This window comes from Thamnophis elegans, chromosome 2 (assembly GCF_009769535.1).
Source record: "Thamnophis elegans isolate rThaEle1 chromosome 2, rThaEle1.pri, whole genome shotgun sequence".
In the NCBI taxonomy this organism is placed as follows: Eukaryota; Metazoa; Chordata; class Lepidosauria; order Squamata; family Colubridae; genus Thamnophis; species Thamnophis elegans.
Window position 1 is genome coordinate 20058326 of NC_045542.1, and position 25936 is coordinate 20084261.

The 25936-nt window shown below is 41.3% G+C and overlaps 1 long non-coding RNA gene across 3 annotated transcripts in view; it reads right to left on the reverse strand.

The window, feature by feature from the left end:
• The window catches only part of LOC116503654, a 37367-nt gene extending 12848 nt beyond the window's left edge, over positions 1–24519 (reverse strand). For 2 of the 3 annotated variants that reach the window (XR_004254726.1, XR_004254724.1), the window contains exons 1-4: positions 24404–24519; positions 7261–7349; positions 5709–5814; positions 1516–1749 (exon numbers count right to left, since the gene is read on the reverse strand). This is a non-coding gene — a long non-coding RNA (uncharacterized LOC116503654). The remainder of the gene's footprint in view (positions 1–1515; positions 1750–5708; positions 5815–7260; positions 7350–24403) is intronic. The other variant, XR_004254725.1, reaches the window with a different exon arrangement.
• Positions 24520–25936: the final 1417 nt, after the last annotated feature.

Sequence of the window (25936 nt, forward strand, 5' to 3'; positions counted from 1 at the left end):
TATTGCTATTGCTATTTCAGTGCCATTGTAACTTTGAATAGTCAGTAAATGAACGGATGTAAGTGGAAGATTACATGTATTCACAAAAACAGCACAGTGGGTTTGCCCCGTCTTGCACAACTGCGATCTGTATCTGAAAGTCTTTTTGTGCCTTTTTCTACGATATTGTGGTTAGAATTGTGGGTGTTCTCGAAAATTTCAAATAAAAAGAAGATTTGAGATTTAGTATGTAAATGAGTATGATTTGAATTAGTGTCTTAATCTTGATACCATACACCACACTCTATTTTAGCTATATTATTGGATGTGATAAAAAGTAAATCTAGGCCATTTTATGACATTACATTGAAAGAAAAAAAAGGGGATTTAACTGGAATGTTTGAAGGTGGTAAAATAATATGCAACTGTAATATTGTTTAGCTTTTTAATTTTTTAGACAATCAAAGATGAAAAGATCATATAACTTTGAAGATACAAAACCTGCCTGAAGTACAAAATTTGGATTATAGAAATTGTTTCAGTTCATAATTCCTCACTGAAATCAAACATGGACTCAATTCTCCTATCTTTTCTCCGAAATATGCAATTCCTTCCCCAGATAGTGTAAATCTGGGACTACAGGTGACTCACAGACTTTAATGTTGGCTTAAGTTATCTCCCCCACCCGCTTTTCTTCTATTTCAAAGATATTAAAAATTATTTTAAAATCCTCTTCGACTCAACTGCAATTGTCACCCATTTGATATGGACTGGGGAGGCTTGGATTTCTCCCCATTTCCATTTCAAATACATACCTCCAGATTGGTGTCTCTGTGTGTATTATGTATCTATTTATTTTTTAAATTTATATCCCACCCCGCCAGTTTCTATGACCAGCACTAAGCGTTGAAGTTCTTTGGGATGTGTATTACATGGACTGACTTTATTGGAACAAGTAATCAATAGTTAGGGATGTGGTGGCTCAGTGGTTAAGACACTGAGTTTGTCGGTCAGAAAGGTTAGCAGTTTGGTGGTTCGAATTCCTAGCACCGCGTAATAGAGTGAGCTCCCATTACTTGTCCCAGCTTCTGCCAACCTAGCAGTTTGAAAGCATGTAAAAATGCAAGTAGAAAGATACGGACCACATTTGGTGGAAAGGTAACCACAGAGACGTCTTCGGACAGTGCTGGCTCTTTGGCTTTGAAACGGAGATGAGTACCGCCCCGTAGAGTCGGGAACGACTAGCACATATGTGCAAAGGGGTACTTTTATCTTTACCTTCAAATCAATATTTATCCTGGGTACTTTGAGAATATTTTAAGCTGTATCCTGATGTGGAATTGACTGGGTTTCTGATTTCATCTAACATAATGGACTTTTAAATGACCCAGCTATGATACTGAATGAACATAATCATTGTATGATTAACTCTGGAAGCAACCCAGAGAGATGGTTATTCTTTTCCAATTGCACTGTTCTTTTTTCCCCCTGAATTAGCAGTTCATTTTCTCTTATTTCTTTCTCAGTATCACTTACCTTCTTTTGCAGAAATTTTGGAAGGGTTCCATTGGCCACTGGAAAAAAATTGCTATGTTCCATTCAAATATAACATTTTTCTACTCCAAAGGCCCTCTAAGTAGAAAGGACTCTTCTGCTGAAAATGGCAATAGTTGTCATATGTTCAGACTAATCTCCAAGTAGGTTTTGATTGATCCAGAAGTCTTCTGCCATATATATGGAGTAGTGTCTATATTGCATTAAATTGTCAACCTGAAAGAATTGGGAAACCATGTCCTTCATTAGGATCCCATCTAATAGTCATATGACTTCCTAAAAATGAACATTTAGTTTAAAAAGAAGACAAAAGAAACACAGATTTGAACATACATGTTGAGAAGTAGTAATATTAATGTATGTAGAAATGTGGAATATCCCACCATAGGTGGGGGAAATGGTGATCAAATAATCTATGTGTTCCTTGTATCTGCTATTTAGATTTTATTTGAATTTATTAGCTGCCAATCTCCAATGAAGTCTCGATGCTCTGTGTGTTGATGAAGCACTTCAAGGTCTTTGCTGGCTTCAAAAAAATGGTTGTTAACCAAAAGACAATTTAGAATAGTCAGAATAGCAGGCATCGAACGTTGACATGGCCTCTGTAAAGTAAGACATACTATGTCCTCCTCAGTGGTGGGATTCAATTTTTTTTACTACTGGTTCTGTGGGCGTGGCTCAGTGGGTGTGGCATGGCTCAGTGGGCATGGCTTGGCGGGCATGGCAGGGGAAGGATACTGTAAAATATCCATTCCCACCCCACTCCAGGTGAAACAGTGGCGGGTTCCTACTGGTTTGCACCGGTTCGGCTGAACTGGTAGTGGTTTGGCGGCCTGGGTCGCTGGAACCAGCAGCGATCTAGGCCTCCAAACTAGTAACCTGAGCGGCGGCGGGAGCGGCGCCATCTTATTTTTCAGTTCTGCGCATGCGCAGAACAATTTTAATTGTATTGTGTATTTGCGTGCAGTAGTACCTGCCGGAATCCTCCCCTGAGGAGAAGGTTACTGCAAAATCCCCATTTCCTCCCAATCAGCTGGGACACGGGAGGCAGAGAATAGATGGGGGCGGGGCCAGTCAGAGGTGGTATTTACTGGTTCTCCAAACTACTCAAAATTTCCGCTATCGGTTCTCCAGAAAAGGTCAGAACCTGCTGAATACCACCTCTGGTCCTCCTGACATCTCCTCTTTCAGGTGTGTAACTCTATCACCCCTGGGGAAGAGATTAAGTCCTTCTGAGACCCAAAGTCATTTGCCCTTTGCAGCTAGCAAATTTGAGGACAGCAGTTCATCATGTTCATTTGGGGTTTAAAGGCTTTGTTCTAAAAAGGGATGTCCAGAAGGGATGAATATAATGATCTGGAATTTCAAAACATACATACTTTGATATGTTAAATGGGTTGGAGAAATAGCATAGGGGGAAAAACGGACTTCAAATATCCTTCTTTGTCACCACAAGGATGTGTGGGAAGACACATGGTCCTGTGGTAGAGTGCTTATTTCCCATCAGGCAGAAAATTCCAGATTGTTTTGCTATCATCCATTCAAAAAGTGTATCAGGTAATATGGGTGCTGATGCTGCTCTATGAATATAATAATATTAACTGGCAAGGTAATTTGGGGGAGAAAATGGCATTATCGGTGAGAAAAAACATATTGGGCCAGAGGATAGCCACACTTAATAAGGATATGTAGATTATTTTATTCATTGCAGTTTTGGGGAAAGAAGCTACGTGTATGTGGGTGTGAGAGTCTGCCTACGGTTTTCTGGCTCAATTGCTAAAATGTCTTGGGTGGCCTTGAATGCCATCTGTTGGGATGATGAACATGAAAAATGTCTTAAAACATTTTATAGCTTCCCAAAGAGTCTTTGAGATAGGTCATGGAAAATGAATAAAATATGGAAATGTTTTATTGTTTGGGAATTGGAACTGAGAGAAAAATGACATAAGATCAACACTTGTGGCTCTCACGTTCTGAAAAATATAGCTCTCAGTTCTTCATTGGAGAGCAAATTATTTCATCCCTGCATTTTATTTCTTACTGACAACATAATCTGACACAAAGAGGAGGAGAGAGAAGCATACATTGTATCTCTTTTTTAGCATTACTAGTGAAATCTGTACTTAGAAATAAATTTGGACACATTGGAAACAGCTTTTAAAGTGAAAGTAAAGTTCCAAAGGAGAAACATAAAGTGTAAGAGTGTGCGCGTGCGTGTGTGTGCGCGTGTGTGTGTGTCAGCATTTTTAAAATATAATGTATGGGTCTATTGATGCCTGCAGTACGACGGATAAGAAATAATTCCAACTTATTAGTGGGAAGTTTTGGAATATGCTACAGAAAACAAATTTGAAATATGTTCTTTGGTCATTCTCATAATACTTTTTATTTGGTTATTTATTGTAAATGGTATTTATTAGCCCATTGTTTAGTCAGAAGTGTTCCTATGGTATTTTTATATAGTCAAGGAAAATATTCACAGATGCAGAGTATCAAAGATGTGACACAAAAGAAAACAAAATAAAGAAAAGGGATGAATAAGGAAGCATAAAACAAGTTCAAGTACCAGTTTTTAAACTTCAGTAGTAATTCTTACAGCTTGGAGTAGTGCTGATGGAACCCAGCTTATTATTTCATCCACTTCTATTGTGTCTGTATGTACATTGGTGTACGTGTTTTAAGAAGAAAACGTATAGTACAAAACCCATATCAAATGTCTGAGAAATATGCATTTTAATCCCTACTTGAAATTACTCAGCTGTTACCATCTGATGAATGCTATTGTCCACCTCCGTTTTTCTTCCATTCTGCTGCGTGCCGATTCTCATTCCCTTCTAGTGACCTATTGGGTTATCCAATCATGGTACAATATAAAAACTATCCTTATTAGTCTTACTTTAGCACAGTGGTTCCCAAACTTGGCAACTTTAAGACTTGTGGACTTCAACTCCCAGAGCTGGCTGGAGAATTCTGAGAGTTGAAGTCCATAAGTCTTAAAGTTGCCAAGTTTGGGAACTACTGCTTTAGCACAAAATTGGCTGCATGACTACAGACCTTAAATATTTTCTGTGAGGTGAGGAGCACTTCCACGTGTTTTTGCTTTTAGTAACTTTAATCTGGGCGTAGAAATGAATGTGACACAAATTATGCTCATCCAATAATCAAGAGTCTATTCATTAACCAGATTGGTATAGTAGTCAAGTCATCATCATACTAGAAACCTGGAGACAGTGAGTTCTAGTCCTGCCTGAGATACAAAGCCAGCTGAGTGACTTGGTCACTTACTGACACCCCTAGGAGGGAGGTAATAACAAACCACTTCTGAATAACTTTGTCAAACAAACTGAAGGGTCCTGTTTAGGCAGTCTATGAGAATTGAAGTTTCAGGCCTAAGTGTGTGTATGTGTGTGTGCGTGTGTGTGTTCATTTGGGCACTCAGGGCAGTGCAAGCTGGATTTCCCATTGCAAATGGTTCCCTTGGGCACAGAAAGAGATGGTATGTAAACCCCAGATGCCCTTGAACCTATTTTCTTTGTGTATGGATCGGGCTTCATTCTTCTTAATTGCTTTCTACCAATTTTCCCCCCTTTGCATATTGCATTATTGAAGGGAGAGAGTTATTTTTGGCATGGAAACCATTAATGACTAGTGCTGCCCACCTCAGGAATGTGGCATTGCCAGTGGTGAAGGGGCAACCCCTTTGGGGCTTGTTTTGTTTTTGTGGCTCAAGCTTGTAGGCCTAGTTCCGTTTGGGATAAGTTGGAGAGTCAGTTCCTGTGTTTTATTTTCTGTGGGCTCTAAACTAGCCATACCTATACTAAGTTACCTCCAGATTCACTTATGAACTGATAGCTTCAAAACAAGATGACTGTCTACATGCAAATGGCTGTGTGTGTGTGTGCATGTTTTATTATTTCAATAACCCATTTCATAGCAAAATGCTAGGACTAGTTTGCAAATATACACACGATAATATAGACTTCTCAACTTGCTGTCCTCCAGATGTGTTAGTTTACCAACTCCTAATTTTTCCTACACACCATAGCCATGCAAAATGGGAAGTCTGTGTGTTACAATTCAGCATCTGGAGACCTGATTACAAATCTGCGCCCCTGGTCAATATTTATATACCACTGTCCTGGGAGAGAAGCTCATTTAGCATAAACAGTTCTCACCATGTTCATAAGGAGAAGTTTCCCATCCAGTTACAAAAATTCCCACAAATAAAAATGTTCTGTTTTCGCTTGTTCAGGAGCTCTATTTCTAGTTTTGACCTTTTATCTATCATAGGAACAAAAACAACACAATGTTTTAGGATAGGGTGTTCAAGAGGATCAGTGATAATAATATACACACATACAAATTACTGCATTAGTAAATTGTGATGTTTTTGATGAGAGGCCACCACTAGTCTTTCCATAACCCTAGTTTTTTAGTCCAAGATAATATTAATAATAATCTATTTCACAGCATTTTTGTGTAGATAACAGGATAAAGAGTGTGGAATATTGTTTTAAGTCCTTGTTGTGTATTGAAAATAGCTTATGAATAGGAGTCAACTTATTAGGAGCCGTGGTGGTGCAGTGATTAGAATGGAGTATTGCAGGCAAACTCACTGCTTTCTGCCAGGAGTTCAATCCTGACGGGTTCAAGGTTGACTCAGCCTTTCATCCTTCTAAGTTGGTAAAATGAGGACCTAGATTGTTGGGGGCAACAATCTGACACTGTAAATTGCTCAGATAGTGCTGTAAAGCATTATGGGATAGTCTAAGTGCTATTGCATTTCCTATTTTCTTTTTGCAGATCCACCTAATATTCTGTTATTTGGACCACAGGGAAAAAATCTTCAATACTAGTAAAATAAAAGTTTCCATGTGTATATTATAAGTCACATTTGGGAAATTTTCTTTCTTCTTTCCCCCAACATTTAAAGATTATTTACAATTGATTCCAAGATTGGACAGGGGGAGGAGAAGACAGGGATTTTCCATCTTCTGAAACTGTGAAAATAGTTTCAGGTATTGTTCCATACTGTATATACTTGGCAAAAAAAAACCCTCTTGTAGATAATAGAAAGGCTGTTTTGAAGCCCTGCATTCTTTTATTTTGGCTGAGTGTATTACAATGAAGCTAGTTATTGTGCTTAATTTACCATGGTTTATTTCTTTATACGATTTGTGAATGCAACAGTGGCTTATTTTTTTAAGCTACTTTGCTTATGATATCGTCCTGTAAAAAGGAATTGAAAAGAACTATTAAAAATAATCTCTCAGTGTTGCATTTAACTCTAATAACAAAACACTGTCCATAATCTCATATTTCCTTCCTTTTCTTCACCCTTTACAGGAAGAAATGACTTTTTTAAAAAAAATATTTTTATCAAAGATTTTCACAGAAGTAATGATGAAATGATATAAGGAAAAAAGAAAAGATGAGAAAACCATGAAATAGAACAAATATGTATAAAAAGAAAAGATGTGATTTCTGATCTTCTTTATAGCAGTTACAAACTTATTTCTCCTCCTTTCCTCCCCTTAAAATTACATCATAGTTCCATTCTCTGCATATTCAACCTTTTTTAATCAGCAGATCCATAAATCACCAGTGCATTTTTTCCATTTTCAGCAAAAAGCACACAAGAAATTTCCAGTCTTTAATAAAAGTGAGAAACTAACTTTTCCAAATGCTACAAATGATAGCGTAAACAATAGCTTGTAACTGGCTTACCTTTCTGCCTTTCTGTAGCTGGAGGAAATGACCAGTTGTTGTGGCCTCTCATCTTCACTTATTCTTTGAGCAGCCCATTGTACATCTAGCTGGAATTAAACAAAGGGAAACAATATTTAAGTATTGTGTATTTATTTGTCAATTTGTTCCCCTCCCCCCAACACAAAGACATTAATGTTAAAATATTAGATCTGTCGCACATTATGAGTACCATTTGGACTCTGAACTGTATTAGGAATCAATGCAGTAAGAGTCAATATGCATAGTAGTCAGGATCTTGAAATTATTATGATAATTGTTATGTAGTAGAAGAGATTTAGGAGGGACCCTGTGGCTCAGTGGCTAAGACACTGAGCTTGTCGATCAGAAAGGTCAGCGGTTCAAATCCCTAGTGCCGCATAATGGAGTGGGCTCCCGTTACTTGTCCCAGCTTCTGCCAACCTAGCAGTTCGAAAGCATGTAAAGTTGCAAGTAGAAAAGTAGGAACCACCTTTAGTGGGAAGGTAACAGTGTTCTGTGCGCCTTCGGTGTTTAGTCATGCCGGCCACATGACCACGGAGACATCTTTGGACAGTGCTCGCTCTTCAGCTTTGAAATGGAGATGAGCACCGTCCCCTAGAGTTGGGAACGACTAGCACATATGTGCGAGGGGAACCTTTACCTTTTCCTATAGACTAGAGGACTTAGAATTCTAAGGTTTTGAGCAGAAAAAGCTACATACGGTATTGGTCTGATGATCAAGGCAGTAATATTTTTAGTTCCAGTCCTAAGTAATTGAGATTATGTTTATTATAGGAATTAAAATGAAAAAAGCAGAATTGCAAAACAAGTGACAAACAGCAACTGCAGTTCAGATAACCTTGGTTCAATAGTTGATCTTCCATTATAAATAATGTGGCAGCCAGGATAACTTCTTATTGCAGAGTCAGAAAAATAATGCTCCTAGGCATGACCTCTTTATAACCTGATGACCCAGAAATTATAGTAAAAGAATTTCTGTTGTCCCAATATTATGATTTGAGGAACCTGGCTCAGCTTTTCTGGTTGGCAATATACCGTGGCTAAGTTCTTAAATGGAAACTAACATGTGTTTCTAGGGGACAGGCTGGAATCTTTTTAAAAATAAATTCTCTTAGCATCCAATTTTTAACAAGAAAGAGAGGCTTTTGAGAAGCAAATGGTTACTTTTCCCCTTGAAAGAATTTTGCAAGATCTGTGTTTACCAAAAGGCAGAATGTTAATTATTTTTATTTGTTTTGGAGTGGGAAATGAAATTTAAAAAGGACACAGAGAACTCATTCCATTATGGGCATTGAAGTCTGTGGAAAATACAAAGCAGGGCAGTTTAGTGCCAGAGGATTTCAGTGCCTTGGCCATGAGTAGTGACTGCCTTGATAACATTTGTATATTTCTTATAAATCCCTTTTACTGTAACCAATGCCCACTATATGCCAACTCAATTTTTTACACATTCCTGGCATTGTGTTATTTCCTTCTTCTCTAGACTATTCCATTTCTTTTTAAGATATGTATAAGAGAGAGAGAGAGGGAGAGAGCACACTTTTTCCATGGTTGGAACACTTTGAAAGCCATCACAGCTAGCACGGCAACTTCTGTCCCAATTTAGATCCAATCTCCCACCTCTATTTCTTTCCTCACTTCTTGATACAACTTATTTTTTCCTCACCTCTCAAATTCTGACTACTCTAGAGATACTATTGACAGGAAAGGAAAGTTTAGGAGCTTTTTATTTTTTTAAATGGAAGTTAGGAATGTTATGTGCTCAGTGTTCCCTTACTAGTTGTGACTGCCAGAATGCTTTGGAGAAGAAATCAAATTGTAGTTAGGGGTTGTTGTTATTACAAATAGAGAAGGTCTCATTTATGCATGTAAAAGCCTCACTTTCTTGAAGCTGTAATACAGACATGCAGCAACTAAAAATTAGGAACAAGCAGATTAAATGCTTGTATGTGAATTATTATTCTAAGGTGTTCTGGTTAGCCAATCTGATGTGATAATGTGATAGATATTTTTAGGATCAGCTGCAGTGTATGGAGAATGGAGAGCAGAGTCACCATATGGATATCAATTTAATAAATTTGGGACAACAATTTGGATGTGGAACAGAAGGTTGAAAGTTGCTATCTCCATTGTTAATCCCTCTTATGCCTTTGTTGCCATATCCTGCGGTCATATGAGATCCTTCAAAGGCAATAGATGATAAAGCCTAAGAGATATAATATACCTCAAGACTGCCCTTGAACTGTGTTGGAATAAGGAGAAAAACTATGTTAACAAATAAGAGTGACTTAAATCCGTTTCCCACACATAGTATGAGATGAAGGCAATAACAAATGCAGAAAAAGGTGTTTCAAGTGGGATCCAGAGTGTCAAGTCAAAGTGTTTTCTGCTAGGACAGGAGATGAAGTCCAAAACCTGCTGGATAGAAATGATGGTGCTATATTCTGGCACATCTGAAATGGCACAGTTTGTGGAAGCCACCTTTATGCTATTAATTGTCAAAAGAAAATTGTGAGACTAGAATGTGGAGAAGGCTGATTCGAGATACTGCAGGTTTTTTTTAACATATTAAATAGATTTATGTGTAGTTAACCTGCTTTGCTTACTAGGATTAGAAACTCTGTGTTTTAAGTATGTATTAGCATTTTCTAAAGTCAACTTGACATTTCACCAGAAAAACTGTGGAGCTGTCAAGTCAGGTTTCATGGAACTCTCCCTCCCCCGATATATTAGGAAAAGAGATTATATACGTTTTGGCTCATTGATACTTGAAGCATGTAGCATCATGGAAGTTTACATTCCTGATGGTGCTGAGAATCTGTACTACAGATTGGTAACCAACTCTCTCTCTTGCTACATCTTCTTCAGAAATTGTGGATTCGACCAAGAAAATGTGCTTTAAACTAGTGTAGGTTTGTAAAGTAGCTCTTCAGCCACACGATATTTGCATAACTTCATGGAGATTCATATCACGTGCATCGGAGAATGAAACTGGGTTATTTTCCCTCCAGGAAGATTTTATCCAAAACAGTTTGAAAGCACTTTGGAGATCTTGTTGGAAGACAGGTTATGGCAAGCAGCCTCTGGGAACTTTGGCAGTCAGAGATCATGGACAATGCACAGACATGTTAATTTTGGTTGCGAAGGAGAGGTGTCTATAAAACCGAATCTCGGATCCATTTACGACAAGAGTTTTTGCTATACAGAATGCAACAGTATTCATTCCTCTCCCTTAGCCTGATAGTCTTTTCAGCTGTACTGGCTAGAAATAAAGGGAGGAGTAACTCAACACATCTTGAGGAAAGCTTCCACAGCTTGGGGAAAGTGGTATTAGCAGAAGGCATAAATCAGGCGGATGCAGGCACTTATGATAAGAAAATATGAACTTCATCTCTTAAATTGCCATGGAAGAGAGCTTCAAGAAGAATAAAGATTGCCATGAATCTTGAATATTTTTCTTTGATTTCCGCCCCTTGAATTATAGCTTCTAAGAACCATTCTTTTAATTTAGACATCCCTAAATCCATTGCTGGCTTCTTTCATGCTCATAACATGGGATTCGCTGCTGGTATTGCCTTCATCTTCTACCTAACTAACCAGGTTGATCTTGTAAAAAAAAATCCTTTTCAAGTTTTCTGATTGTGTAAATGTCACAATAAGCATTTCTTTTTATATGTATATATTTTTTTAAAAACTATCTCCAGCTCCTTCTCTTGGCTTTTCTCCTCACAACCTCAGCTGCCTTCTACCTCAGCAGAAAAGCTAGTTTGGGGTTTTTTTGTGTTTGTTTCCACACTTTTTCTCTTCCTGTTAAGATGCGGTTGATTATTTGAATTTTCCCCGCAGAAAGGGTATGTTGGGAAAACATGAAGGAAATGGATATTTGGGTCATATGAAATAGGAAGAAAGGGGCTGGGAAGGACGGGAGGATGAGGGGAGGAATTGGTATTTTACCAAAAAAATAAAGGCTATTAGATGTGTTAGTGCAGGATGTCATTTGGAGGTTATTGTGAAACGAATGCCAGAGTTCAGGCTGCTGCCTTGCTTAGGCTGAACCTGGCCTCTGATTTCTGTCCTTTTGAAATAACTGTAAGCTCTTCACAGTCAGAGACTGGTCTGTCTCCTTGTGCGAGTGTGAGACTGTGCCACGGAGAACACAGCAACACAAAAAGCCTTTGACTGAGATGGCTCCACGCGGCTCTGAGCTATTATATCAGCTGTTCCCTATGTATTTTTAATATATTCTTTAATCTTTTAAACAGAACTGATTTCTTAGAAACGTGCCCCCCCCCCCGGTCTACTGAGATACGTGCTTCTTTGTCTATAAGGGCTAGGAAGAATTCGGGAAGCCGGAGAATATATGGATTTCAGCGCCTCCGGGTGGGATCTATTCCCCACCCCCACCCCCCCAAAAAGAAGGAACCCCCTTAGAGTGACCGCCGGGTGACCCTCACATTCCCATCCACGGTTGGGGCAGTTGAAAAGGCTGGGCTCCCGCTAACGGCAAGGGAGTCCAAATGCACGCCTGGAATTAAGCTGAACTCCGTACGGAGATCTGAGGCGGGCGAAGCCTCGCCTTGGTTTTTCTTGACGTTGCTGCCATTGGGAAACGTGCCCTTCCGTCACCCCCTTTTCTCTCCGCCGCCCCCACTTTCCCACTGTGCCAGGAGGCAACTGCGCCCCAAGCTTGCTGGCAGGAGTTCGCGTTGTTTTCTTTCAGTGGGTTTTCTTTTCCCGGTTTCCGTGCGCTTGGACACCTCAGCCTGACGGCGCGTTTATTTTTGGAACGCGAGCTTCCAGAGAGAGAGAGAGGCCCTCACATATGGAAAAGTTTACGGAAATGAAGCCTTTAAGTTAGCTTGCTCGCTTGAAATCTCGTGGCTTTTAGCTGCTCAGGGCACTTGGCAGGACCCGCGGCAGCGGGGACGGGGAAGGGTGGGGGTTTGGGGAGGCGGGCGGTGCGGAGTCTCAACCCGAGCCTTTGCAAGTTTTTAAAGGGGCCGAGCGCAAAGCGGTGCCCCTCCGCCCTCCCCGTTCTCGTGGGCAGATTTGGCCGGGGCAGCGGAAGGGCTCGAGCCAGAAATGAGCCAGAGAGAGAGCGATTGGCGAGAGGCGGGGTCTTGGCTGGATAACAGAAGGATGGGACGCTGCCTGCGAGGAAAGCCCACGCGGCACCGAAGTTACACGGCGGCAGAGTATTTCTGTCCACCCACCGACCCTCCCCGCTCCACAGCAATATAGGAGAGAAAGATGGTTGAGGCAACGTATATTTGAGCTGCATATAAGCCCCCCTCAAATTGGCCCCACTCTTGGGTGGAACGCCATCCATTTGGGAGAAGAAAAATGAAAGGCAGGGAGGGGAGGAGGATGCAAAAGACCGACCCGGGGCACAAAGGCTCGGAGCAGAGGGGGGAGTAGGTGGGCGCGCGTCTGTGTGTGTGCTGTGCGCGTGCAAACCCAATTCAGAGGCCGGGAGTCTTAAGAAAAGGGAGGGGAATGGGGGGGGAGGTGAAGAGTGAGTGATGGGCTGGGGGGTGGGGGGTAGCGGTGGCAGGGGGTAGGTCGGGAAAGCAGCGCCTCCTCGGAGTCGGCAGGAAAAGGCGCTGCCTGGGCTGTTGTAAATTAGGCCTGTGGTGTTGGGTTCCATGTGGAAGATGTGAGCTCACATTCTACCCCCAGGGTGGGTACAGCCCCAGCCAAGGGCTGGCAGCAAGAACATAAGCTTCATTTATCTGGGAACCTGAAATGACTCTTGATTTAAATCATATGGTAAAAAGCACCCAAGGAAGAAGAAAGAACAACATCAGCAGAAAAAGAAACAAAAAAAACCAACCCTCCCCTATTTTTGGAAATGGTTCAAGTGGGGAACACACACACACACACACACACCACACACACACACACACACAAGAGAGAGAGAGAGAGAGAGAGAGAGAGAGAGAGAGAGAGAGAGAGAGAGAGAGAGAGAGAGAGAGAGAGAGAGAGAGAGAGAGAGAGAGAGAGAACACACTTAAAGGGCCAGTCTCTCTGCTTTCTGCTGCAGAATGTGGCAGCAAACAGACCCCAGCGGTTCAATTCCACATCACCAACAATTGCATCTGTGGATTGGGGCTAAATCTGAGAATGTGTCTGGCTCAGAATGTATGAAAAGAGACATTATGTCGTCTTGGGAAGGAGGGCTTTTAAAACAAAGAACTCATATTGCCAGTATATAAATCTGGTCACTGAAGGGAATCTCTATTTTGGTGGGGTAGTATTAAACCAAAGAAAACAACTGGAATGTGTCTATGCCGATCTCCATTTGAAGGAGAGGTTTGTATTTTTATTAACTTGCACCTCGAGGAGTGGGGTGATGGAGGGGATAATTTGATTATACTATATGCTTATTTGCTCCCTTGATGCCAAAGGCACCGCATTCAATCTCTGCAAGATAATTTTTGCATTCTCTTTTTCTAGCAGGCAATTCTGATCCTGAAAAACAGGAAGCAGTGGGTGCCCTCGCTCATGTGCTGAGTGCTTTTGCCTTATCACAGAACAATCCTAACCAATTTCACAAACGTTTTGGATTTGGGACTGTATTCTAAAAACCAGGCCAAGAGCGGGGAGGGGAAGATGGACAAGCTTCAGCACCAACAATTCTTATTTTGGAAATGAATCGCAATTTATGTGTGTCTAGCTTCTTTCCCTTTTTAAAAACTCTTTAAAACAAAAAGCAAAAAAATCCGGGCCTTTTACCTATGGTTTTAAGAGCATTAAATCAATAAAACTTTGGTTGGAGTGGGGATAAGTAGCATCAAGAGTTTATTCTGCTAAAATTCATTGTGTGTCACACTGCTGGTTACAAATAAGTAGCAAGGGAGACACCCCCCCCCCCAATGGTAATACTAGGATGAGTTACCAGATATCAGGGTGTTTTAAATACATATTCCTAGAGCCTTTTTATATACACCTATCAAGTGTGGGACGCGGTGGCTCAGTGGCTAAGACGCTGAGCTTGTTGATCAGGAAAGGTCAGCAGTTTGGCGGTTAGCGCCATGTAACAGAGTGAGCACCGGTTACTTGTCCCTAGCAGTTCTAAAGCACGTAAAAATGCAAGTAGAAAAATAGGGATGACCTTTGATGGAAAGGTAACAGTGTTCTGTGCACCTTCGGTATTTAGTCATGCCGGCCACATGACCACGAAGACGTCTTTGGACAGTGCTGGCTCTTCGGCTTTGAAACAGAGATGAGCACTGTCCTCTAGAGTCGGGAACGATTAGCACATGTGTGTGAGGGGAACCTTTACCTTTATCAAGAATCAGTGTGGTGATTTCTTGCCATAACATGTGTAACTTTTTCTAAGAAAGGCTTGGCATAACCAACCTGCTTGCCAAAAACTGCCTCTGTGCAGTTCATGTCTGTCACTGAAACAGACGTTAAGTCCTTGACTCTCTCCAAATGTGAAGTATGTCCCTCTGTGACAGAATAGAATCCATTCCTGCTACAAACCTTTCTAGTTTTTCTAGGCATATCTTGCCTATTCCTTTCTTTTGCCTTGGTAGACACTCTTCTAATTGGTTTGTTCTTAAAATCTTTTAGGAAGGGAAGAATTTGGAACCTTCAAAATCCCTCGGGTTATTCATGTCTAAGGAGGAAAGAAACCCCCCACATTTTCACATCAAAAGCATTGGATTCTACTTAAAAGTTCAGTCAGATACAGTGATATGCATATTGCAGTTTTATTCAGTCCCTGAAAGGGGGGTGGGATGCTTTAAGCAGAACCTGCTTAACACCTGCTTAGCAGAACTATATATAGGTTGTCCTTGACTTAAAACAGTTCCTTTAGTGACTGTTCAAAGTCACTTATGACTGTTTATCACACGACTGCTGTAGCATTCCCACAGCCACAGGATCAAAATTCAGAGGCTTGGCAACTGACTCATATTTATGACGGTTGCAGTGTCCTAGGGTCTTGTGATCACCTTTTGCGACCTTCTGAAAAGCAAAGTCAATGGGGAAGCCAGATTCACTTAACAACCATGTAACTAACTTAACTACTACAGTGATTCACTTAACAACTGTGACAAGAAAGGTTTTAAAATGGAGGAAAACTTATTTAACTGATGTCTCTCTTAGCAACAGGAATTTGGGGCTCAATTGTCGTAAGTCAAGGACTATCTGTAAAGTGAAAACGCTCTTAGCAGGACAGTCAATTTAATTTGCCTTCCTGTGTGTCTGTTGATGCACTTTGGCAGATGGACTCAAAAGTATTTTAAGTGGGGTGTGTGAGAAAATCACTATAAAATAGGTAATAGTGTCATTGTTTTTCATTATTTAGAACATCTTCATATTACATTAGGCAGATAGAGGAGATCAGGAGTGTTTAAGCAATAGCCTGCTCAGATACACCCCCACATCATCTTCCTAATCCTACTGCTTACACCAATTTCCCTGCCTCTCTGAAATTCTCAGAATATTCCCATCATCTTTCCATTATTCTCAAGAGTGGCCAGGCCATCTCTGATCTCCACTGGAACTACTAACTTCCTGCCAAACCACTTTCCATCACAAACAAACAAACAGGCCAGTTCCTGCAAACTTAAATAAACTGGCAAGATAACACACCTGGGAAAATCTCAGTATAGATCCTCAGAAGTGAGGATCACATGAGTATCCATGAGTTAGATTCTCTAAACCAGGAGTGGGGGAAATAATGGTGTCTTTATGACTTGTGGTCTTCAACTCCCAGAATTCCTGAGCCATCCAGCCCTCAGGCTCAGGAATTCTGGGAATTCGTGTGCCATAAAGGGGCCATCATTCATCATGTGTGCTCTAAAAGATGGTCTGTTCAGTTTCAATAACAAGGACCAGGTTTTGCCTCCATCATTACAGAATACTACAAAGTATAGTGTTGCCTTTGGTGTCTACAGAGATTGTCCCAAAGGTGCTTTTCCAAAAGGCAACTGGACTTTCTTGCTTTTTTTTTTTCTTTGAAAACATTATAAATCCTCCCAATCAGTCAGTTAGAACTGAAGAAGTTTCTTGGATGAGAAGTGTAACGTTTTCAAAGAAAAAAAACCTAAGAAAGTCCAAAAGTTGCCTTTTGGAAAACCACTTTTGGAAGATTCACTTTTGTATAGTAGTCTGGAGAAAACTTTGATTGAGGTGGTATTCTCTGTGATAGACCCATAGTTTTCATATACAAACTTCAAGAGTCCATCTTCGAGCTAGAAAAGTTTCTGTATGAAAATCTGCAGAGCTTTTTCAAAGTAGACCAGCCTTTTGCAACCTGGTTCCCTTCAAATGGGTTAATTACAACAATTATCATCCTCAACCAGTATGGCTAATATCTTGGGGAGTTACAGCCTTCCCAAGATACACCGAGATGGGAAGGCTGGGTAGGCAGTATTTAGAAATATTGATTTCCTGAGGGAGGGGAGCTGGTGGACAAGAGACCTTTTCCATCAATAGTTTTGTTGGCCGCATTCTGCTTTTGTTTTGTTTCCACCCAGTGGGTGGCCCTAAGAAGTGTGTTTTCTTCTTTTGACTAATTTCTCCTTGCTCTGTGAAGCCCTACCGTGAACTGCAGTGGGAGCCAGACATTGTCACCTTTCCTCATTTCTTATATTTCCACAATAAAACTTTTTTTCCTGTCCCTGTTTCTTCTCTCCCCCCTGCTTTCTGGCAGTTAAGAATGAGATGTAGACACCAGAGGTGGGTTGCTCCCGGTTCGGTCTCGTTAGACTGAACCGGTAGTGGCAGTGGCGGGAAGCTCTGATCACCCACCCAGACGCTTCTATGCATGCGCAGAAGTGTTGCGTGCGTGTGAGCATGAGTGAACCGGTAGTAAACCGGTTAGCAAACCATCACTGATAGGTACTGTCTGATCAGTGGTAGGATTCAATTTTTTTTTACTACCAGTTCTGTGGGCGTGGCTTGGTGGGCGTGGCAGGGGAAAGATACTGCAAAATCCCCATTCCCTCCCCACCCCGCTAACCTGCTTTCCAGCTCTGTTCTCCGGTTCAGGGCAACAAAAGAAGATCAGCTGGGAGGCAGTGGGGGCGGGGCCAGCCTATTTGCCGGTTCTCCGAACTGCTCAAAATTTCCGCTACCGGTTCTCCAGAACCTGTCAGAACTGGATGAATACCATCTTTCTGTCTGATACATATTTGTTCATTTATTAAATTTGTGTGCCCCCCAAGATTCTGGGTGGCTCACAAGTAAAAAAAAGAAAAGAAAATACAATAAATACTGAGAATAAAAGAGGGCGGCAATGGCAAAAAGGCTAAAACCCAGACGGGTTGGGATGGGAGTAGGGATGAGTTCTTTCTCTACCTCATGGTTGGTTGGTTTGCTTGTTTTTTTGCAAGTGTTTCCCAGCTTCCATCTCTTCCTGGTGACCATCCTGGATGGCAATGGAGAAACAAGAGTGCTGGGAGTGGGCTGTTTTTCTCTACAGTTGAATTCTACTAATGTCAATTCATTCCCTTGCAGGACTGCATCCGAAGGAGACGGGAGAGGAATGGCCTTCTGCCTTTGAACGACATACTTGCAAAAGCCACAATCATGGGACCATCTGCCTGGAGCACTGTCAGCACCAACCAGCTTTCTTAAGAGGAGTTCTTCATTTTCCCATGCATTGACTTTCCTATTCTCAGTCATGGCTGTAAACAAGGAGAGAGGCTGCTCGGGTGGGACTCCTCTGGCTCATGTAAATGGCTTCCCCCCTGCTGTATACCCCTTCCCTTTCCCTAACCCACATTTCGAGGTGCTGACCAATGGAGGCTACTTCCGGAGCTACCCTACCGACCTGCCGAAGGAGATGGCATCACTGTGTAAGTCCCTTGAAAGGAAAGGGTGACGGGGGGGGGGGGGGAACTGGCACAGGACTGGGTCTAGTTGGGATGTTGGTTCCACACTCTAAAGACCAGAGATGGGTTGCTGCTGGTTTGGCCTGGGAGCAAACTGGTGGTGGCGGCAGCGGGAGACTCCTCCCACCCGCCCAGATGTTTCTGTGCATGCACAGAAGCGTCACAAGCGTGCACGCAAGCACGAGCAAACTGGTACCACCGGGATTTGTAACCCACCTCTGCTAAAGACTATCAGGACTCAAAACCTTGTCTGGCATTGGGGATAAATTTGGTTTGAGTGCTGTCCAAGTGGGGCATAATGCAGTGGGAGAGATATTGTTGGGTACGGATTTATTTCTGCGTTTAAGTTGTTTCTCTCCACAACACCAGTCATAGCAAACAACTAAGATTTAAACTGCACAGGCTAAAAGTTTGTGAGTAGCAGTAGGCTTGTTTCAACACTGTAATGAATTAATGCCTTGGATATCTCCTGGTACCCCAGCACTTATTTTGGATTACGACATTATCCACAGCCAGAACATTTCATTTTGCTGGGGTGATGGGTATTGTAATTCAATGCATTTGTAGATCATAAAGATAGGGGTGATAGCTGTGAATCAATATTTGGAGCCAGGAACTTGGTTCAGCCCACTCACTTTCTCAAGTTGTTTCTCATGTGTGACATTTTAATTAACGCCTGCACTGTATCAGGTGCCCTTACATTTCACCTTTGTCTTGTTCAGAAGGTTTGGATTCAGTACTTCAGGATCTAAAAGAGTGAATCCTACAAGTATAGGAAAATCACTGAACTGATTTGCGGGAGATTTCCACAGGAAGTGTGACTCTTAGAAATAACATGATGCAATACCAGGAACTTCTTATTCTGGAAAATCTTTAGTTAAACGAAGGAATATGATAAGCCTGAGATTTGAATATATTAGCTTTCAGATTTTAGGTCTTGTCTGAACAGCAAAAATCTAATTGCAAGCTGATGGCATCCTATTCCACACATTGCTATACACTCTGAATGATCTTCAAATTTTTCAATAATCAACCCATTGCCAAAGCAGTTAGGGAGCAGACTAGAAATACAAATTCAGTTGATTCAGTTCAATCACCCTATAGCTATGTATACTTTGGGCATTGTGTGGCAACAACGCTGACTTCAAATTGTAGAATTTTAGAAGCTCATATATCTTGGGATCCTGTATTGTTCATGAACATATTGCTTGATGCTTGCGAGGTGTGTTCAAGTAAACAAGTCTAAAAAGGAAGTTAAAAGAACCTTCCATCCGCTTCTTCGTTTCTAGGATGCTTCCGAGTCCCATATACAGGTAGTCCTCAACTTACGACCACAATTGAGCCCAATATTTATGTCGTTAAGTGACATTTGTTAAGTGAGTTTGCTCTGTTTTACGACTTTCCTCGCCACATTTGTTATGTGAATCAATGCAGTTCTTAAATTAGTAACACGGTTGTTAAGTGAATTGGGCTTCCCCATTGACTTTGCTTGTCAGAAGGTCGCAAAAGAGGATCACATGACTCCGGGCCACTGCAACAGTCGGAAATGTGAGACAGTTGTCAAGCATCCTAATATAAATCATATGACCATGGGGATGCTGCAATGATCATAAGTGTGAAAAATGGTCGTAAGTCACTGTTTTCAGTGCCATTGTAACTAAATGAACTGTTGTAAATCAAGGACTACCTGTAGTGCTCATGGGGACTCTTAAAGAGCAAATGTGGTGGTGGAAGCTTAGCATTTTGTACAGAAGCATGCCTGTCTCCTCAGAAAAAGTAAAAGGTAGCTATGGATAGTATGAAACCTGGAGGACTGGAGAGCCGAGGTGGTGCAGTGGTTAGGGTGCAGTACTGCAGGCCACTTCAGCTGACTATTATCTGCAGTTCAGCGGTTCTAATCTCACCGGCTCAAGGTTGACTCAGCCTTCCATCCTTCCGAGGTGGGTGAAATGAGGACCCAGACTGTGGGGGCGATATGCTGACTCTGTAAACCGCTTAGAGAGGGCTGAAAGCCCTATGAAGCGGTATATAAGTCTACTGCTATTGCTATTGCTATAGAATCATTTGTAAAACACGGAAGCTTTCACCGTCACTGTGAATAAGTCAGGCTCACGACAACATGCTCCCAAAATTCCACATATACCCACCAGCTTCCAAAGTTTGTCTGGATTCAGAAGTGTTTCGGTCCCAAACTTGCTTTTTGGCAGCTAAATTAAGCCAAATCCCGCTCTGTTCCTAGAAACTCCTTTGGTGGTAATGGCAACCTTGGGTACAAACCATAGATTTGATCTGGAATCTGGGTACCAGATGCCTTTTGAAGACAAAGCCACTGAACGCTGGATTTTTATCTCAGAACATTTCATGGGCCATTTTAAAAAGAATTATTGCTACATGTGGCATCATTCACAGGGCTCCTTGACTATGTTAAAAATAAGGGGGAAAGAGGCTTATTTATCAAGGCGCTACCAAATGTATATCTGGGTATAGAAAAGAATTCCATTCTATGGATATTTTAGAGGAAATGAATTATGGGTGGACTGAATTGGCTTATTCAGTAATTATTAGCTTATTAGCTTACACAATACCCTTGACTTGGAAGTAGGCGTTTGAAGAAGCTCTTTGTGCAAAGACCCACTTAAGGTGGTGTAGAAATATACCTAGCCTTTATTTTGGGTTGAATCACTCTTCGGGGACTGCATCATCTTTGGGAATGGCTCCCTTCGGATTTTCCTGAGGGGGCTATAAGAGAAAGTTGTTGTGTGGAAGTGCCTTTCATTGTGTGTGCATGAGTTTATTGTGCTTTGCTTGTGCCGTGACACCCTTGACCCGGGATACAAAGAAATTGTGCGCAGTGCTTGCCGGGTGTGAGTTTCACTGGCTCCTCCTGGCTATCGTACTGCGTTCTCCATGCTTTGGGGCATGTCCTGACTTCTCTGCCCTTATCCACCCCAAGGTGTGCCCAGGCTCTGTGCCAGACCTCTGGGCTCTGCTTAGTTGCATGCTTCCCATCTGCCAATGCAGCAATGGGAACCCTTTGTGCTTTCTCTCGTGCGGGTTTCAACACGCCAAAGCAGCGTCCCCACGCTGAAGGGCTGTCAGTCATCCATGCCTCCAGTTCACTGCATATCTATGAACTTTGTAGTTGTGAGCCTGGGGCTCTCCTGAATGGGGTTCCCGAGAAAGAAGGAGCCAACTTTTATTTAAAAAAGTAGCCCCCCTTCCCTTTCTCTTGGAGTCTGCTGCACCATTTTGGGGAGGGAATCCATTCATGAAATGGTAAAGTGTTGATCTGTATTTCTTTCCCAGCGATGCTTCTGCCTTGGTTAAGCTGGAATCTTCATTGCATAGTGGGCTCTGCCAACTGCAGCCCATTCTGCTGCCCCCACATCCCTATCTCCAGATTCTCCAGGTGTATCTATGCAGGTTATCCACCAGGGGGCATCATCTGAGATCACGTGGCTTGAGCCAGACACTGATTTCTGCTTGGTTTAGTCAAATTGTTCTTAGAAGGTTCTTTCTGCAATAAGCTTTTTCCAGAATGGCATATATGGACCATTTTGCACAAATGGGTTTTGCTCTCAAGCCTGCTAGTTGGTATATATAGGTTTGGTAGAATGCATTTATCATTGCTAGTCCAAAGTTTATTATCTTCTGCTAATATCTCAATTTTCACACAGTTTCCTGGATCTCAAATATACTTTCATAATGCTGTCATAGCAATAGCAATAGCTCTTAGACTTATGTACCACTTCACAGTGCTTTTACAGCCCTCTCTAAGAGTTTACAGAATCAGCCTATTGCCCCCAACAATCTGGATCCTCATTTTACCCACCTCGGAAAGATGGAAGGGTGATTCAACCTTGAGCCGGTGAGATTTGAACTGCCGAACTGCAGCTAGCAGTCAGCTGAAGTAGCCTGCAATACTAACCACTGCGCCACCTCTGCTCAATTCAGTTACTTCCTGTTCTGTATTTTTTTTTTACATCAAATGGATTCCGAAATAAGCACCACTTTATTTTTCAAAATGGAATGCTTTAAAATCATTGTATAAAATTGGACACTACAAGTATTCCTCGACTTACGACCATAATGGTAGCTGTCAATCACGGACGTGAGTTGTAAAAGTTATAAAACAAGTCAGGCATGTGATCCTTTTTTGTGTGGCAGCTGTTAAGCAATTGCTGTGGTCATTAAGCAAATCAATAGTATGCTATAGGCGTGATTTTGCGGAAAACTGGATGTAAATGCTGGGTTTTGGCAAAACCATTGAAAAAGGTAGTTATGTGATTTCAGGATGCTGCAAACAGCTGTTTATCATGTGGCCAAGTGCTGGAGGTTTGGTCATGTGATCCACAGGGAAGCAGGGGGCTGACGACCAGAACTTCAAATCCCAATTGTAAATAAACCCAATTATTCACAATTGAGATTCTAAGTTCTGATAGTCTGTTATAACTTCGAAAGGTCACTAAATAATTCTAAGACTACTTGTGGTTTTCCAAGTGTTTCTTAAAAGAGGACTTGTCTTGTTCCCAAGGCCTAGAGAAACTGATTTAGTAGCCTCTTAAATGGAGAGAATTATATAGCAACAGCACCACAACACTAAGATTCTGAACATTTTCCAACTGTAGAAAGAGCTGCCCCACAAATCAGCAGGACTTGCTATACTAATGTAAGAAAGCAGGAGAGGTTGTCTTTAATTAGATAGAGCATTTTAGGCTTTGAGAAACTGATTATTACTGTTGTGGATATTTTGACAGTAGTTCAAAATCTACTTTGCCTCCCGTGCTAATCAAACCTCCAAAACTTTACAAGAAAATCCCCAGGAAAAGTACGAATATGCATCTTTTATAAGCTGCAGTGCAAGTTTTCAGTGCACGGATGAAAAACAATAGCTTATCGTTTAGGAGTGCTACGCCACAAAAATGTCTGTTGAAGCTGGTAAAATTTAGTCCTTGCCAGCTGTAAATACAAAACAGTCAGAAAATACTACCATCATCTTTTGTTTCAAGGAACTATGATCTAATGTGGTAAAATTTAAACTTTGAGATACAGAAATCAGTAGCTTTTCAATTTTTCCCCTTCTGGGTTTAGCTTCTGCCTTTTATTTTGCATCTGTTCCATAATAACAACAGACTTACATACCACTTCACAATGCTTTATAGCCCTCTCTATGTGGCTTCCAAAGTCAGCATATTGTTCTTCAATAATCTGAATGACCATTTTACTGACCTCAGAAAGATGGAAGGCTGAGTCAACTTTGAGCTGGTCAGGATCGAACTCTTGACAGTGGGCAGAGTTAGTTTGCAATACTGCAAAGCAATAGCACTTAAACTTATATACTGCTTCATAATGTTTTAGAGCCCTCTCTAAAGGCCCCAATAAACATGTTGCCCCCAATAATCTAGGTCCTCATTTTACCAACCTCGGAAGGATTGAAGGCTGAGTCAGCCTTGAGCTGGTCAGGATCGAACTCCTGGCTGTGGGTAAAGATAGGTTGAAATATTGCCTCCTAACCACTATGCCACCACGGCTAAAGCTGTCCTGGCATTAATTCCGATCTGAGGAGAATGATCAACTGAACAAAATGTGTCCATTCGGGACAATCTTATTTGGAAGAGAGAGCAGAATGTACTAAGATGGCACATTCTGCTTTCCAAGGAGCAGAGACACTATATAATCTTAATATCACTGCTGTGAGACAAACAAAAATGAAAGTGCCAGTAGAATAAAGGTAAGAAAAAGTAGCTTGGGGGAGCCTTCTACAAAATTTCTCGATAACCTGCAGTAGAATTTCAAGGGCAACCTTTTTCAAACAGTTTTAACAACTGCAAGAAGAGTTGCAGGTTTTTTTTTTTTAAAAAGCAAACTCTGACATAGTTAAACTTTGGCTAATTGCTCATGTAATTTAGTTCTATGGTTCTCACCTGTAAAATATTAGTATCATTAGAGGTAGATTTTGATCAAGTCTTTACTAGCCAGTTTTGGAATGTTGCTTTAGGATTCCTGAGCTGAGAAAAGCATATAGTGATGGTGATTTTGTTTCACAGTACATTCATTGATTGGATACCAGTTTACAAAGACCTCAAGCTCAGTGAGGGTTTCTCACATGCCGGGAATATTCCTCAAAATGACTTTCAGCAAATTTCTGGGTAACAGAATGAATGAAATGTCCATATTTACAAATTAGAAGGAATAGAAGCAACAAGGCGAACTTTTATACATCACAAGAGGATATATGTAGTTTACACACTCATGCACATGCATCTACACACATATGTGCGTTTGTCCCTGAAGAGGCAAAAAGCTGGGTGTCCATGACTGCATTTTTGTTCCCTTGCACATGACTGAGCAGGAGTTAGGAGCGTAGTTGGGAGTCTGAACACATATCTCTAGCTCTCCCTCCTGTCTCTGTGGGTGTATAGTTAAATAATGCCTTTGTTTGCAAACAAGTCAGAGTAGTGTTATGAAGATAAATGAGCCTTTAAGAGAAGCTGTTATCGCAAAAGATAAAAGAAGTGGGTGGTGTTGGCAATTGGCAAATGTATTACAAGCATGCTAGAACAGGGCAAAATATTTAGAGATCATTGTCCATTAAAGCAGCGAAGCTCATGTGTCGTCTATCTAGCGCGTTAATAGGTAGTGGACAAAAAGAAAGGTTTTTAAATCCCCAGCTAAACATTCAAGGTTTCATTCTGATGAGAAAAGATTTTATTTCAACATAGGGTTGTTGTTTTTTTTAGCATTTCTAGCAGATGTTTTAAGTCAAGGATCATTTGTCTTAAGGCAGAGATAACCATCCTTAGAAAGTGTGATGGAATGGCACACGGTTTCCAGAACTGGTAGTTGTGGCTTCGCATATCTACTTTGGCAAAAGAGTATCAACAAGTTGGTGAAAGCGGACTTAGACGGCTCTCTAACAGATCTATATATAAGTGTTATTGTTGTCTAGATATGCAATGTTTGGTGCCTATCTGGATGGCACCTATCATTATAGCAGTTCTCCCTCTAGTGGGCGTTAATGGAACAACTGGCATTGCATATGCATGTATGTTGTATATGCAACCAAACTGCCAATCTCGGAGCTCAGACCAACGGTCCAATTGCCAACCCAAGCTACTGACATTCGAATACATTTTGTATGCATGTATCATCTGCAGATCTGTGCCTAAAGCTTCTAGGTTAAAACAAATAAACAGGCTGTAACGAAGGCTGCTGATAGATTTTATCAATAATGTATGCCTAGCACGTATGAGTAAAAGGTTTTTTTCCCCCTGTAGTCTTGTGAAAAGTTCACTGCTCTCTTTGCACTGGTGTAAGTATGTATTTTCTGCAACCTTCCCAAAAGTGTTTCTCTGATTAGCTCCTTCCTGCTCTTTGAATGGTTTTTATTCAGGGTGCTTTCTCCTGCTCTCATCTTATAGCCCGGTTACAACTGAGAATTCAAAGCCAATTAACACAGTCAGCTAACCTACGAGTGCTTTAGGTTCACCATTGTGGCCTTAGATGCCTCTTATTATTGGCATCTTTGCCTTTCCAATGTCTCTTTTCTGCTCTTCGTTTGATCTTTCTTGTAGTCCACTTTGGTCTCTTGGATATTTGCGTACTAGTGCATCTTCTTCACTGTCCTTCAGACATTCTTCCAATATCCATTTTTGTCTTTCAACCATCTGGTGTATTTGCAACATTCCACGCCCATCTATTTTAAGTCGAATCTGTCAATGTTCCTACATGGAGGTAAAGGGATGATTCATTTTCATCATTTTTCTGGTCTTCCTGTCCAGGGCTTTTAATTCTGCTTGAGTCCA